The sequence below is a fragment of the Saccoglossus kowalevskii genome, chromosome 4, assembly GCF_978046115.1.
Source record: "Saccoglossus kowalevskii chromosome 4, keSacKowa6.1, whole genome shotgun sequence".
Taxonomy (NCBI): Eukaryota; Metazoa; Hemichordata; class Enteropneusta; family Harrimaniidae; genus Saccoglossus; species Saccoglossus kowalevskii.
The window spans coordinates 4930784-4945390 of record NC_140644.1 but is presented as its reverse complement, the minus strand read 5'-3'; the positions used below and the strand labels follow the sequence as shown (position 1 = coordinate 4945390).

General features: G+C 32.6%; 2 non-coding genes across 2 annotated transcripts; one reads left to right on the top strand and one right to left on the bottom strand.

Moving 5' to 3' along the window:
• The first annotated feature begins 5358 nt into the window (after positions 1–5358).
• Mir4827a (microRNA mir-4827a) lies at positions 5359–5440 on the top strand. The gene has a single exon (NR_038784.1). It is a non-coding gene; the product is annotated as a microRNA mir-4827a (primary transcript).
• A 3863-nt stretch (positions 5441–9303) lies between these two features.
• Mir4827b (microRNA mir-4827b) lies at positions 9304–9384 on the bottom strand. The gene has a single exon (NR_038785.1). It is a non-coding gene; the product is annotated as a microRNA mir-4827b (primary transcript).
• Positions 9385–14607: the final 5223 nt, after the last annotated feature.

Below are 14607 nucleotides of genomic sequence, written 5' to 3'. Positions count from 1 at the left end.
TATACACTGGTACATAATTGTATAATTGGTTTGATATGAGAAACTCTAAATTTTCATATTCGTTTTGTTAAGAAATCTTATTATGTGAGGGCGTATTTACTACACGCCTATTCCAGTTTTTTCGACAATGTACCGACTGTAGCGTCACGGGCAGCGCGACTGCTTGCGTGGCTAACCTCATTTGCCGAGTGGTGCTTTCGAATATCGCTCTTGCGTGCTTATATGTGTTTAATAAGCCTGTTATTGTTTAATATGGCTTCCTATCTTATTTGTTGTTAAAGTATATTATGTGACGAGCGCAAACTACGTGGGATTGTGAGATAGTAGGTGTGGGTACAATTGGTTGTTGTAAAAAAACTCATTATATTATTATATCAAATAAAATTATGGTTGCCTGTTGTCAATCGACATTATATTGGCAATTTATAGTAGTTGAAATTATAACATGTGACGGACACTAACGAAGCGGGATTTGAAGGTGTTATATGTATGTATATATATTCTATATACATTTCTCAAACACTATTTCTGAAAATACGTGCTCTGTATTTTGTTATGCATTTGTTGCTTGAGACGGAATCTTACGACTTTATTTGTTCTACTTTCTGTAATAACATTATTTTGTCTTTCCATTCTATCAACCAAAAACCTAATTTTATGCGGATCACAAATTTTCATTTTGGAATGTACAAAAGCAGACATTTGATTTCACCCATGAAAGTCACCAAGGGACAGTCAAAACAAGCTAACTAACTTTGTTAAAATTTATTTTCCAAACATTGATATGCAAGTGGGAAAATAAAATTGAAAACTGCATCTGACGAAAACGTGTCAATGGATCCTGTCCCAGCGGAGATTATTCACTTGTGACGACAGACAACGAATATGTAATAGTATCTACCTCATCACGAAATATTACCAGAATAGGGTAACCTCAAAGTCTCTAAATCGGAAAATTGACCGCCACATGGTTCTAAACGCTAGAATGTTACTCGCCTATGGCCACAGGCAAATGGAAATAGAAGGAAAGTCATGGAACTTATACACATTTCTAAGATTTTCGTGGTACACTGCACAGCTCTATCGATGTCTAATAAACAGTAAATTGACAATTTTCCACACGACAAAGATACGGCAAAAGCTAAAACACCGGTAAAAAACTTGCAGCCCCCCAAAATACACTAAGTGCAGACATGCAACAATATTGGGTAATTACATTCTCGTTGAAAATACAAAAGGAGATAAAACTGGAAACCCCGTTCCTTGCCAATCCAGCTTTTGTATTTCATTTAAGACATATACCAATAAACTTTGTAATAATTGAGGTAAATATCTTTTGATCATGTGACCACATTTATTGGACCTAACTAATGATAGAAATTACTTTCACAAAAGTATGGGAAAAATAGGTACTTTGTATAAATCTATGATGGCCGCCAATACGCATTATCATTACTAATACTGTGCTTCCGGACACTACAATTTATTAACGTATATTATGACTATATAACTCACTTATTTGGATACTTTCAATGTACCTACTCAATTTCCCATAATTATTATATTTCATTTATAGACATCTGTTTTTAGGTGTGTCGGGGGGGGGGGTGATTACTTTTGGAGCCAGGTCAAATTTTTGTATATTAGACGTTGGTGGCAATGTGTTCTTTTAATGTCAGTGAGTTTGTAAACAATGGGAAAAATACTGACAATAAAAGGAATATAATAGAATAAATAGTATGTGTTTGTGCGTGGGTGGATGGGTGCGTGTATTGGTGTGTGGATGGAGGCGAAATAAAGTGGTCAGCCTTGTAAACGGAAAGGAAGATTATGCCTGGGGGGGGGGGGTCAATTCAGTTGATAATTGTTGTAGCGATAATTCGTGAATATTGATTTGATTGATTTAACTGCGACTATCAGCGTGGATGCGTTATGGGACTAAAGCCGCGTGTACTGTAGATGCAGTCACCTAGTGACCTCTGAGAAAGTGTAGTTGGTATACATTGCCATTTCATTGTCAAACAATAACAATTCCATTTACATATATATCTTAATTAGTCACAAGTCTAAGACTAAAAGCTAGGGTAACTGAACATAACAGATTGATATGCTTTACATTACATTGCCACGAGTGATTCAGCATTCACATTATATTCAGTCATCCATATGTACTATGGCACAAACTTGTAACCATATTACGTAGAGACTCTCAATAACCATAGCTTCAAATTGACTAAATATTGATAATATGGACTGATTTCAACATGTGTTTTAATAGCGAATCAATGTATAATTACGTCAAAACAGTTCAATATTCTTATTCCTACATCGGATTGTGCATCGATCCACGCCATTCCCATATGATGTGCAATCAGGTTCTGGGTAATAACACGGGGATATGTGCTGACGTATTAGTACATTTGAATATTTCGCAATCAATTACTTTTGTAGCTATCGTTTGATGATGACAATGTACATTTTGTGAAATCTTACAATATTACAACTGAAATCCAGCTTATTTTACAAAAACTAATCCTAGCTTACAATGAATGTTAACATGTTTTGTTTTAAGTTAGACACATTATAAATCAGTTACTAGTGTATTAGTCTGTTGTAACCAACCAAATATATGTAGAATAAATATGACAATTTGAAATATTATGAAAGACCATATATTCGCTGATCATTTCAGACCTTTGTGAGACTGGTTAGATTTACCCCCATCTAATACATGTATTTAAGTCTCAAAATGCAAGGGGTCCGAGAGTGTATTGCGAGTTTTACCCAAAACACAATTCGGACACAGGCGTTACACTGATGCGCATCGCTGCACGATGATGATTTTCGCAGTACATAATACTCTAGACAGTATAAAAATAGACGCAAGCAATACCAGCCGGGTGACATTATTTCTATTTGAAATTGCATTTTAGTCGAAAAGGCACGAATTGTATTCGTACAATGTCATTGATCTGCGTAATTAACGAAATATTATTTCAATTTGAAATGGATCCGATAGCTAAAACAAGAATGACTATATTTAGATGTTGTACGTGTCAGATATTTTCCGACGGCAAAATTGTTTTTATATAGTAATGACGTCATTGACAGCATGTTGCCTCTGTGAAATAGCCTGGACGATATTTTCTGATGTCATTACTCTTTAATATAATATGACGACATTGACCGTATTTAAAATTATACTTAAGCCAGAGTCGCGTGTACTATAAAAAATATACGACTTTTATAAAACACTGGGATATCGTCGATCCCACCTGTGTATACGAAATGATGAAATGGCAAGCCCCGATATGCGCTGACGGGTCATTTACCAACCATGTCGATTCCACAATTTGTTGCAATCATTAATTTTAGTTAATTGTTTTTCATTAATTTCTAGCCACGGCTAGAAACACTGCCACCAGCGGCTAATAACCAATATTTTTTTCTTTCACCACAATATTAAAATCAAACTAAATTCTAAATTAATTACATTAAACATTATACTGATTATATATAGTACAATCAAAACTCTCGATATTGGGTTGTAAAGTTTATACATTCTTCGTATTTCCCTAACAAATCAAAGCTCGGTCTGACTCGTATTCTTGTATGTGGAAGCAGAACTTGAAATCATCCCGAACACTCCAGAAACAATCATAATACCTATAACGATTCTCGACAAAACGCCAACACAAATTGTATGCTGTCTTGTTGTCGCTCCAGAACAACAAAATAAAAATGATTTGATATGTTATGAATAAAGATATTATTATTATGCATAACTGTATTATATACAGTACAAGGCACATCATTCAATATCCATTTTAAATCATCAGTGAATGTATTAACAGTTTTGTTAATTTAGCATATATTATTTAGCTGCTGCATTTGCAGAGGTAAATTGTAATTTTTGAAGATTGTAATTACAAATAATAATTCAATTATTTAGGGGTCAAGGGTCAGATGATTAGTAATATTCTGTGTGTTAAAACTATAAATCAACAGCGTATACTATAATTGCCACCGAATGTACACTGTCTATGTACACTGTCTTTAAGTCTTACCATGGGTTGAACATTAAAAAGGTTCGAATGTGTCACGGTCTCCATGGGAAAGCTAAATCCTTTGGGTGAGTTTTATTTACTAACGAATGCGACTTTGGAGGTACTTTAATAATCTCAAATGCCTGTGTTTGACACGATTTAATGCTATAATGCCATTGTAATAGAAAGATGCACTTTCAAGCGAGCTAATGCATAATAATCTAATAATGCGACAATACTTGACCTGCCGTTGTCTGTGACATCTGTCTGATCGATTAACAACACATCTTATGCTGCCACCTGAACTATGCTATTACGTGTGCAACTAGAACAATGTTCGCGTAGCTATTCAATATTATTTTACTAGTATCTACATTTGGTATTCACTCTCTCTGAATACAACTTTTTTGTGTTGCAAAAACCTATTTGTGTCATTTGTGTTATAAAAAACACACTGGTCATGAAGTGAAACAGACTAATACTCACGCTACATTGTGGCTCTTGTTAAAAGTGTTTCATTCTATAAATGTTTGATACTTATATACTTAAGTATGGTTTGTTTTATAGTGTCAGACAGGTAACCATCACCTGATGTCAATTTTCAAAACTGAATTCTAAATAGCATTATGGAGTGAGTTGTTTTTCATTAATGTGTAAAGTCATAATTTACCATAAAAATAAAGTGTATGTGGTATGTTAAACTACAGGCATTAAGCGTGTCTATATTTTAATTAACGGCCTACCACCTGCAATATGTCTCATTAATCCTATAATAGGATTCAACACAGTTATATGCGTTGTCATGTGAATGAATATATATATATATACATGGGACTACTGGTGTGTGTATACTTTGATTTTACTTCACCTATTGAGAACACTATATGTATTTTTTTGGCTCACATTTGTCAGTATTTTCAACATGTTTACAACGACAGGTATGTCTTCAAACTCCTATATACTATTTATTGCATGTAGTCTTTTACAGCGGAGATTCATTGTGTAATTAAGTATTGGGAGATATTATACATGTATTATATTTATCACAATCTTCGTAATGAATGATGTATCACTTCACAATAAATACGTTTATCTTTTTTTTTCAGTTATTACTATATTGTTGATTTTTGTGAAATTTATTCTAACTTGACGATACTTTACCATCGTTATGTTTGATGACTAATTGAATATTAACGCAAATTAATCCATACGATCAATTATCGACTTACTGTATTTTTGTTGTGATGAACACTACCTATGATTTTGTTTTCAGAATAATCTTATGTTGTGCTGGCATTACCATGAAGCTTACTAACACTTTTGTGGAAATGTATAATTGTGCATATAGCTATTCATCTCCTGTATACACGATTATGCATTCCATAAAGTTGACAAATATTCATCAATTGGTTGATTTATTGGTGACAGGATGTAGCGTTCCAGTAATCTAATTGATCTGCTGACGTCAAACAAGAAACAACAATCCTCGCAATATAAGTAACTATTTGCTATGTTTTCTGTGACTGTTTAAATCATAACAATGTAGTGTATTTCATTAGGGTAATTATATTATTAAGAATAGGATACAAGTGTCTCTTTCCTTAATGGCGTACATATCATGAATGTGAATACAAGGCAGATTCGATCTCATAAACACGGTAAATTGTCACTGTAAACAGACACGCTACAAAGTGCTCAACGACTAAATGAAAATGTGCAAGTCAGATTGCTGACGTCACAGACAACATTTAATATATAAAGGCAAGTGCATGCATAGTCAGTGTGACCTATATACTAGAATAAGTAAAATTTATTTGACTTTATATAACGATATAACACAGCCATTTAACTGGCCAAGTCAGAAAAATATTATTATTTTATTTATGAAATAATTTTGCGACATACTTTGTTATATTAGTTATTTACGATGGGCTGTGACTTAACGGAACCTGGATGTGCAACACTCCAGGAAACGAGAAGCATGCTTGCACTTGCCCTTGACTACTCGTCATATACAAATGAGGGTTGTGTAGAGCAATTTTGTCTCAAAGCAAGATATTTTATAACTCGGAGTTATTATATCAAACAATATTAGTTGCTATGGCTAGGCCAATCTACATATTTATGTGCAGTAATTATTAATGTTTAATTATAAGGGTGTAACAAATATGCTGTAGTTTTGTAAATTTTGTTCTAAAAAACGTTTATTATATAGGTGTCACCACAATTAACAGTGACATCGCTGAGTAGGAGACCATATACATACAAGACCGGTGACTGAAAAGCTGAAGACTAATTTATTAAATAAATATGCTGCCAAAAAAATATCTGTTGTTCAGGTTCAAAAATACACTTCAATATCACAAGCATTTAGTAATAAATGGTCCTTCCATATCTACAAAATGGTATTATTTTATTGAACAGGCAGGAACTGATGACTGATGAGTTCCACAAAAACACTTGATACAAGTCATGGCAAATGACATAGCCCCGTCCAGTTTTAGTGACTATCAATATTAATGCCAAATGACAATTAGTGTTAATTGATATAATGTGTACAGGTATGACACGTCAGAAATACGTATATTGAGCAGCATTCTATAAAACAGTGTGGCTACAAGTCAGTCGAGAATAAATCAAATCAGAACAAAATGTCATGCCTCATGTCTGATGTATGTGTGAAGATTGAACTTAATTAGTCCAGGCATGTCAGATATATGGATTCAAAAGAGCATTCTTTGAACAAAAATGGCTACATTTCTCATTGTTTTCAATACTTTTACCAAGCTTGAAATTAATCCGGTTACACACGACTACGACCCGCTTCCGGAATGGTGAAAATATGTGATGTTAAGTAGTTTTGACCTTAATATGGCTGCCATTCAGATCATGCATGTGCAGATGTGGTATGAAGACTCTGACGCATGCTCGGACGCACGGTTAGCTAACTCCCATTTCCAGACTGCGTCCAAGCATGGACTAATACCATGTAATTGGTTTATTTTAGCAAATATCATGGCTTTCGTCCAACATATCATTTGTATTTGACAAAAGCCAATTATTGAACTGGAACTGAAGATTAAAATGCTGTCTACTTAATATTCAATATTCTTGGTAATTAAATATGCAACATTTTAGCACACTATTGATACACAGATAATGCAAATTATTCATTTTTGAGAGCATATGTGTAATGTAATACTAAATAATAATTGCATGTCAATGCCATACATGAATATTCAATATATATATATATTTAGCAGTGTATTACAAATCGTTAACTACTATATCTTATATGTAAAATATTGTAATATTGATTGCTATATATTTTAGAATATTTATTTTTTTAACTGCTAAAATGAAGTTGAAATCATTGTATCTAAATTAATCGAATTAGGCCAAAAAATAGATCTGTTCTGATCAAAATGTTGCGATGCGATGCACTGATGTGATTTTTTTCCTCTTTTTATAGAAACATCAAGAAAATGGACCTTTTTATACAGAATAAGTGTCCCCCTTATTTCTTTGTTTCAAATATACAAAAATCCGAGCGCAGTCCTTGCAACTGACGCACGTCACGATCAGTAAGAAGCAAAATGACAGTACGGGCCGTAACGTTTGTCAAAACAATTATTTTGTCAATGACAATGAGGATTTTTTGGGTGAATTGATGACACAATAGGAAATTTGTATTTTTTTACTGTTTTATTGTGATGCAATACGAGTCTGTTTCATTCACTAAATAATCGGCATACAGGCACAAGTTACATTATGTCGCAATCTGACCAGTCTTATGAAATAGCTTACAGCTACAGCTGCGTCAAAAGAGTGTATTAGTGCAGGTGTCAACATACCATAAAGTCCTGCCGTACAAGTTTGTGACCTTGTGTCTACTGTAATTATCGGCTGGCATAATATATGATTAGCACGACATGGGAGGACAAGAAGATATGAATACATGAATGCTAGCTTTTATACGCGTATGGTAGTTCGAATCACGTACGTATTACATTGTTATTTTCATTCAATAGTATTTATCGTGCTGTGTTATTGCCTTGCTGAAACTGAGTTTTACATACATGATTTGATTTATAATTTGATTCAAAGCACAGAATCACATTGACATCCTAAGGCAATCCCCTATTCTAGTATAAATTTTGCATTCCAAAATATTGCATGTTTGTATTTCAAGCTAATATACTGTACATAATACTAACCAAGAATAATACACCACCTTTTCTATCGGCGGATGAAGTTTGTAAACAAAACTGTGGTGCATATGTAGGCAAACGATACTCCTTGTCTTGACACATACAAGCTAACATACACTTTGTAACGGGAATGTGAACAGAATTAATATCGACGATCCTTGTGTTTGACCTATCTATGACCTATCTATGAATCTGTGGCTGAACACTTAAATAGTTCGATTCCTACCATAGGCGGGTATTTAACATGCTATGCATGTAACTCTTTGTTAAGGTCGGGAGGTGCTTGTGCTCGACTAAAACTAGTTTATCTGCATAGTGCATGTGGTAAAGTGTCATAATTAAGTCTAATCATGGAATCGTATTAACCTTGCCCTTGAAATGTGCACATCTGGATAGATATCAGTAACATAACAGTTTTTATGTGCAGGTAAAAGAATTCTCAAGTGCAAATCAAGAGTTGGTCAATTAAAACCGTATTAGTTAAAAACGTGCAGCCATCTCTAGTATGTAGTCAAGGTAACTAATGACATAGTGTGCAATAATTAACATAATAAACGTGACTTTGTAACGCATTTATACAGTGATCGTGGGAAACATGTTTTTGAGGCATTATGTTGACTTATTTTATTCATTTACATATTTTCTTTTATGATAATAACACACACGAAGTAAGAATGTGTTTTTTCTGGTTTACAATGAATAAGGACAAAGGACAAACGCAATTATTTAGAAAAACGTATACTATTAAACTCAAATTGCCCAAAACTACAAATACAGATAAAAATGATCATGATATATCTCACGGTATGTATACTGTATAACACATAACTCACTTGATATTATATACAATGTATCCTTTTTGTCCGACACAGTAAATTTGAATACATGATACCCAAACTGAAATCAAACTCTTTCAATGTAAAAAAGATCGTGTCAATGAATTTGAAATATAGACTGTCGGCAAGATTTGAGATTGTAACTGGAGCAATGACATATCTGTACTTAACTGCTGCTGAAACAGGGACCGGATGAAGTTATGAAGCATTTGGCGCCTTATGGAATGTATTAATAGGGCATACAGGAACATCTTACTATATGCCCGATTATACACTTCCACACATGCGTTATTTATCTTCTGTCGCTGGAAATCGATAACCTCCGAAATGTATATAAAAACTGTGTATCACATCTTTAACGTCATTTTTACCAGCAACAGACTGGAGCAAGCAACAGTGGTGAATAGTTTGTCATTTTGTTGATCTTCAATACACTTCTATGGTCCTAGGTATGATTTATTAGTAAAAAATGAAGTTAATATATTTGTAATACATACTATTTTTTGCGGTGTTGTTACATTATACTAAAAATAAAATACAGCGATGCTCATAATTACATGAACACGTGCAAATTGAATCATGATACTTCCCAGGCAGTAAATATTATGAAATAAAACCATATGCATATATGTATTTTCACTGGAAGGGTATATTTATAAATTTAATAACATGTACAACATTACTCACTGTTATTATATATTTCTCGATGCTTGAATAAAATGGGCACTGATTAGAAAAGTGTGTTTTACTAATCTAAAATCTCATATCATATCCTCGTCCAGACACTGTATTCACTTGATCATTGTTTCAAACGAGTTCACAATAAACAAAATACCCACGATATAATAGTTTAATGCGCAGAGTGAATTACGTACTACATATGAATGCAAATATATACAATGACTAAAAAGGGTTGTTAAAAACAATATTTTCATATAAACATGACAAGTAAATTACCTTACGTGTTTTTTTCAATACGCTGGTGATTGAAGATGGCGTACGTGCAGCTTCTCCCATGACACTGCATGTTCTATATACCCTCCCATTGATTATATATGCGAATGTCTACAACTGCATACTAATGTGGCATTAATTAAGATTTGTAATCCAATAACGTTTCCACTTCAATTATTAAATCAGCCAGTAGGTGACAGAATGCAGTTTACACCTTGTTTATTACACTTAATATGTAGAATGGTTCGATTTAGAAAACCACATAACAACTAAAATAATGATTCACATCACGCTTGAGTATGACATAAAAGTAAAATGTTAAGCGAATTCAAAATGCATCAATGTGTTTCCAGTTTCTACGTTATTGCATATATACATTGTTATATCAATTAATTACAACTTATGTTAACCCTGGCTAATGTGTTGAAGAAATAATGCTCAATTTTAGATGGTCGAGTATAATGTATAATAGTAGCTATCATAAAAGTCATAACCGTTCACAAAATTCACTGGAATTATATAGCTGTTTGCAATTAATGGGTTGTCAATAAATAACCAGAAAAGTATAAACATTGAGTACATACTCAAAAGTAGATCACTGTACCCGTGAGTTTCCAGCAGTTATTTACTGTACAGATTGGGTAGTCTGACGATTCATATTTTGGAGCTTATTTTTAAATATTGTATGAAGTATGCGTGTTTTGCAATAAATAGTTAATTTGTTTTGCAATCTTGTTAATTATATTACTTTATAACTTACAGTTTGTAGTGCCATGATTGCGCAATGTGTATTTAACAGAATCCATATGTATGTTACATAATACTGTCAATCATTGTTATGACAACAAAATCTACTATTATATTCAATTTGAAAAAATAAGTCAAAATAATAATTGCTTTTAGTTTATGTGAATGAAATGTGTCTACTAACACCCCGGTCAAGAGTTCCAGTCAGTTGTTTCTGCAGGTTTCTTAGATTGGTTGCTATGTTTAGAATGATAAAATGTATGTAGTGTCCTCGGGCCAAACACCTGTATTTGTGATGGCTTGTGTGTAATCTATCTAGGCAATTTGAGGAGTTATTAAAATATTACTGTGAAACATTTGTTAAGCAGGTGAGCAATAAGGCATTGCTGATGACCTCATAAAATGACCACGTGCTGATGACCACATGAACCGTATATGGGGGAAAATATACTAATTGATTATCACAGGTAATATAATTCCTACATGTCTCACTTTTATTGGCAACATTAATTACCTGGCACCCTTTTCTTTTGTGTTTTGTATTTATTCGCTTTTAAATATAAGCAATGAGCATTAATATTAGCTACATAGAATAAGTTTCTACCCAAAGTTCAGTCACCTAGTTTGACCCTTTTGATCAAACTGGTATTTATGTCACAATTCAGACAGGAATTCATCATAATACTTAGCATCTAAATTCGTCACTTCATAAATAGGCGGAAAATGCATGAGTGAGTGGAAAATATGTTGTTAACTTATCATATATTGAATGTATAAAACTTAAATAGAACTACTGATAGACACATGCCTCATAAAAATGACTTGATAAAACTACTTTTTCTAACGTATTGAGGTGCACTATGAATGTTAACATATAAATAAACATTTAAAATTATTGAAATTCTTAGAAATTTATAAATACAATGACATCAATACCTATTTTCCATGATTACTATCATGTAAAAATAAAATACAAACATCGCTTACATATCATTAGCAGCATGTTGCAGTTGGAATGTAACAGATATTATCAACAGCTAAGGTTCATAGAAAGTCCTAGGCAAAAAGTTGTGTGTGATATCATTTCATTTGTCATTATAGATCATTATATGACAGGTGTTGTCATATGACATACTAATGAACAAGAAACTAATTTAATTATAATATTATAGATCGGATTATTTAAATCCATACAAATGAAAGATGTGTAAATGATCACTGTTGCACGCTTCATGGTGTCAGAGCTGTAGCATAAAACAACGACAGACAATACAGTAAGATAACATATTATTAATGATATTTTCTAAATTCTCTGTGTTGTTCCTGGCATATATGTTTAAAATGAGCTTGTCAATATATTACCCTATATTACCGTAACTTTATTTCTAGCATATATTGAAGATACTTTATCTTATGTCTGCACTAAAATTGAAGCGGGGAGTCGTCACCTGCGCATGCGTCAGACGGTTATAGCATGTCATTGTCTACCCATGAGCCGATTGTGCCATTTTAGCTACGAATTCGGCCTCATAGCCACCGAAAAAGAGTCTCAGTTAATATTGCTTAGTTTCCACATAACCTACTGTAAATTATATTAAATAAACTTGCAAAACTGATTGATAATTGTATCTGCGTTGAATGGCATTATGAGAAATATATTTGGAAATGCACTTGTTTCACTTCAGTTAGCAAAGTTGTATCATCGACATATAAATTCATAAAAATAATAATGGAAGCTGTATATTAACTAAACTGATAAGTACACTTGAAGATATTTTGTAATTCATTGATGCCAATAAAAGAAAGACATTTTATTGTATTCATAACGTGAAATTATGTTTTTATTAAACGTATCATAAATCTTGGTCGACCTTCTGATGCTTTGATACAGTTGATTAAAAGTGTGGTGAGTAACTCAAATGATACCGGTTTATAGGTGTTTTTATAAGCTGTATTATATCAAATAGAATTATCCAACCGCGTTCACCAGTCTCAACCAAATACAGGAGACGAGTACATTAATATTAATATGTGTCCTATCACAACAGTTAGATAGCTTTGTCCGTTGTTTAGATGCGTGTTGTTTTTAATAGCTGTGTATGAATTATCCTAAATATATATATATATATATATATATATATATATATATGAAATGACTATTATTGTTTGTGCGTATAGTGTGTAATATTATACAATTTATTGAGCCCGACTAATATAATAATAGTTTTGCTCATCTCAGTCCCTGCATGGATACTAAGCTAATATAATTTATATTATATACCGTATATATTATTTATAATATATATATTTAATGATAGTATATGGGGGAAATATACTATTTGATTATCACAGCTAATATAATTTCTACCTGTGTCACTTTTATTGGCAACATTAATTACCTGACACCTTTTTTTCTGGTGTTTTTTGTATTTATTCGCTTTTAAATACAAGCAATGCGCATTAATATTAGCTACATAGAATAAATTATTTCTACCAAAATGTCAGTCAATAGATCTAGTTTAATCTTTCTAGTGAAATATAATCAGCCTAAAAAGATAATCTGCTTTAAAATAAATTATAAAAGAATATACTAAATCCGTGTAATTGAAGCTGTGTATTTTCTGACCAGATTCGCCTGATTGTTCACAAAATAAAAAAATTGCCTCTGAACATAAAAAGAACTACAATACTACAGTTAGATAAAATAAAAAAAATAAGAGAAACAATCTGATGTTGTAAGTTATGTTCAAGATATGTTCTATTTCACGACTTCCATATTTGGCTACCACTGCTCACCTTGTAAAAATAACGCGGATACATATTTGTGTTATTCATATAATGAATCTTGAATGTTAGACGTACACGTACGTACACACTTAAACAATCGCACATTCTGTAATATTTCCTCAGTCATTTAACACATTTGCAATAAACTGCTATTACCATGCGCAGCTTATTATCACACTTATACAGGTGTTACGGTTACAAGACGGGATTATGCCCATTATAGCCTGATACCAGGGCTCGGGTGGAGATGTTTGAATAGTTAATGGGCTCGCCTATATCCCGTTAAATAAACTCCCAAACCCGTTCTTTCTCTGTTATCACGCAATAATAGACAATTTATATATTTAAGCTAATGTAAATATCTAAGGTAAATTTCTGGATATATGTTTATGACAGCTTTTCAGCTTTGTGAATACAATTTACTGATGTTCAGTGGATATTTGTGATTGCTATTTAAGTTCGAAACAATAATCATAATCAGCTGCGCAATTGAAAATAGTAAAACCCTACATATGTTTTACTTAGTTTGACCAGTCTATACTAGCAAAATTAAAATTATGTAGAGGATATTTGCTAATTATTCAACGCCATCTTCGACTTCCGACTGCTAAACTTTTAGTTTTATTAATTAAATGGTAAAAAAAATAGTAAAGGGCCCGAGTAAAGTAACACCAGCGAGTATTTTGTAATATGTATGTGGATTGACACCACACAGTTTACTGGATTGCCTTATTTACATCCATGACTCTCATTATAGTGGAAGTGAACATGGGCAACTAATGGTCAATTTGTCATTTCATCTACAGCTGCAGAAATTAACCCTGATTCGTGTTTGTGTTTTCAAGCAAGTTGGAAAAAAATCGTTTCTTGTTTGGCAATAACTGCCGATTGTTTTTGTTTGATCACTTTTATTATGAAAATAAATTACAATTACAATCAACCGGTGCTCTTATATAATTACAAGCAATATGTACTGATATCAGCTACTCAGAATCAACTATTTACATCCTAAGTTGATTAACTTTG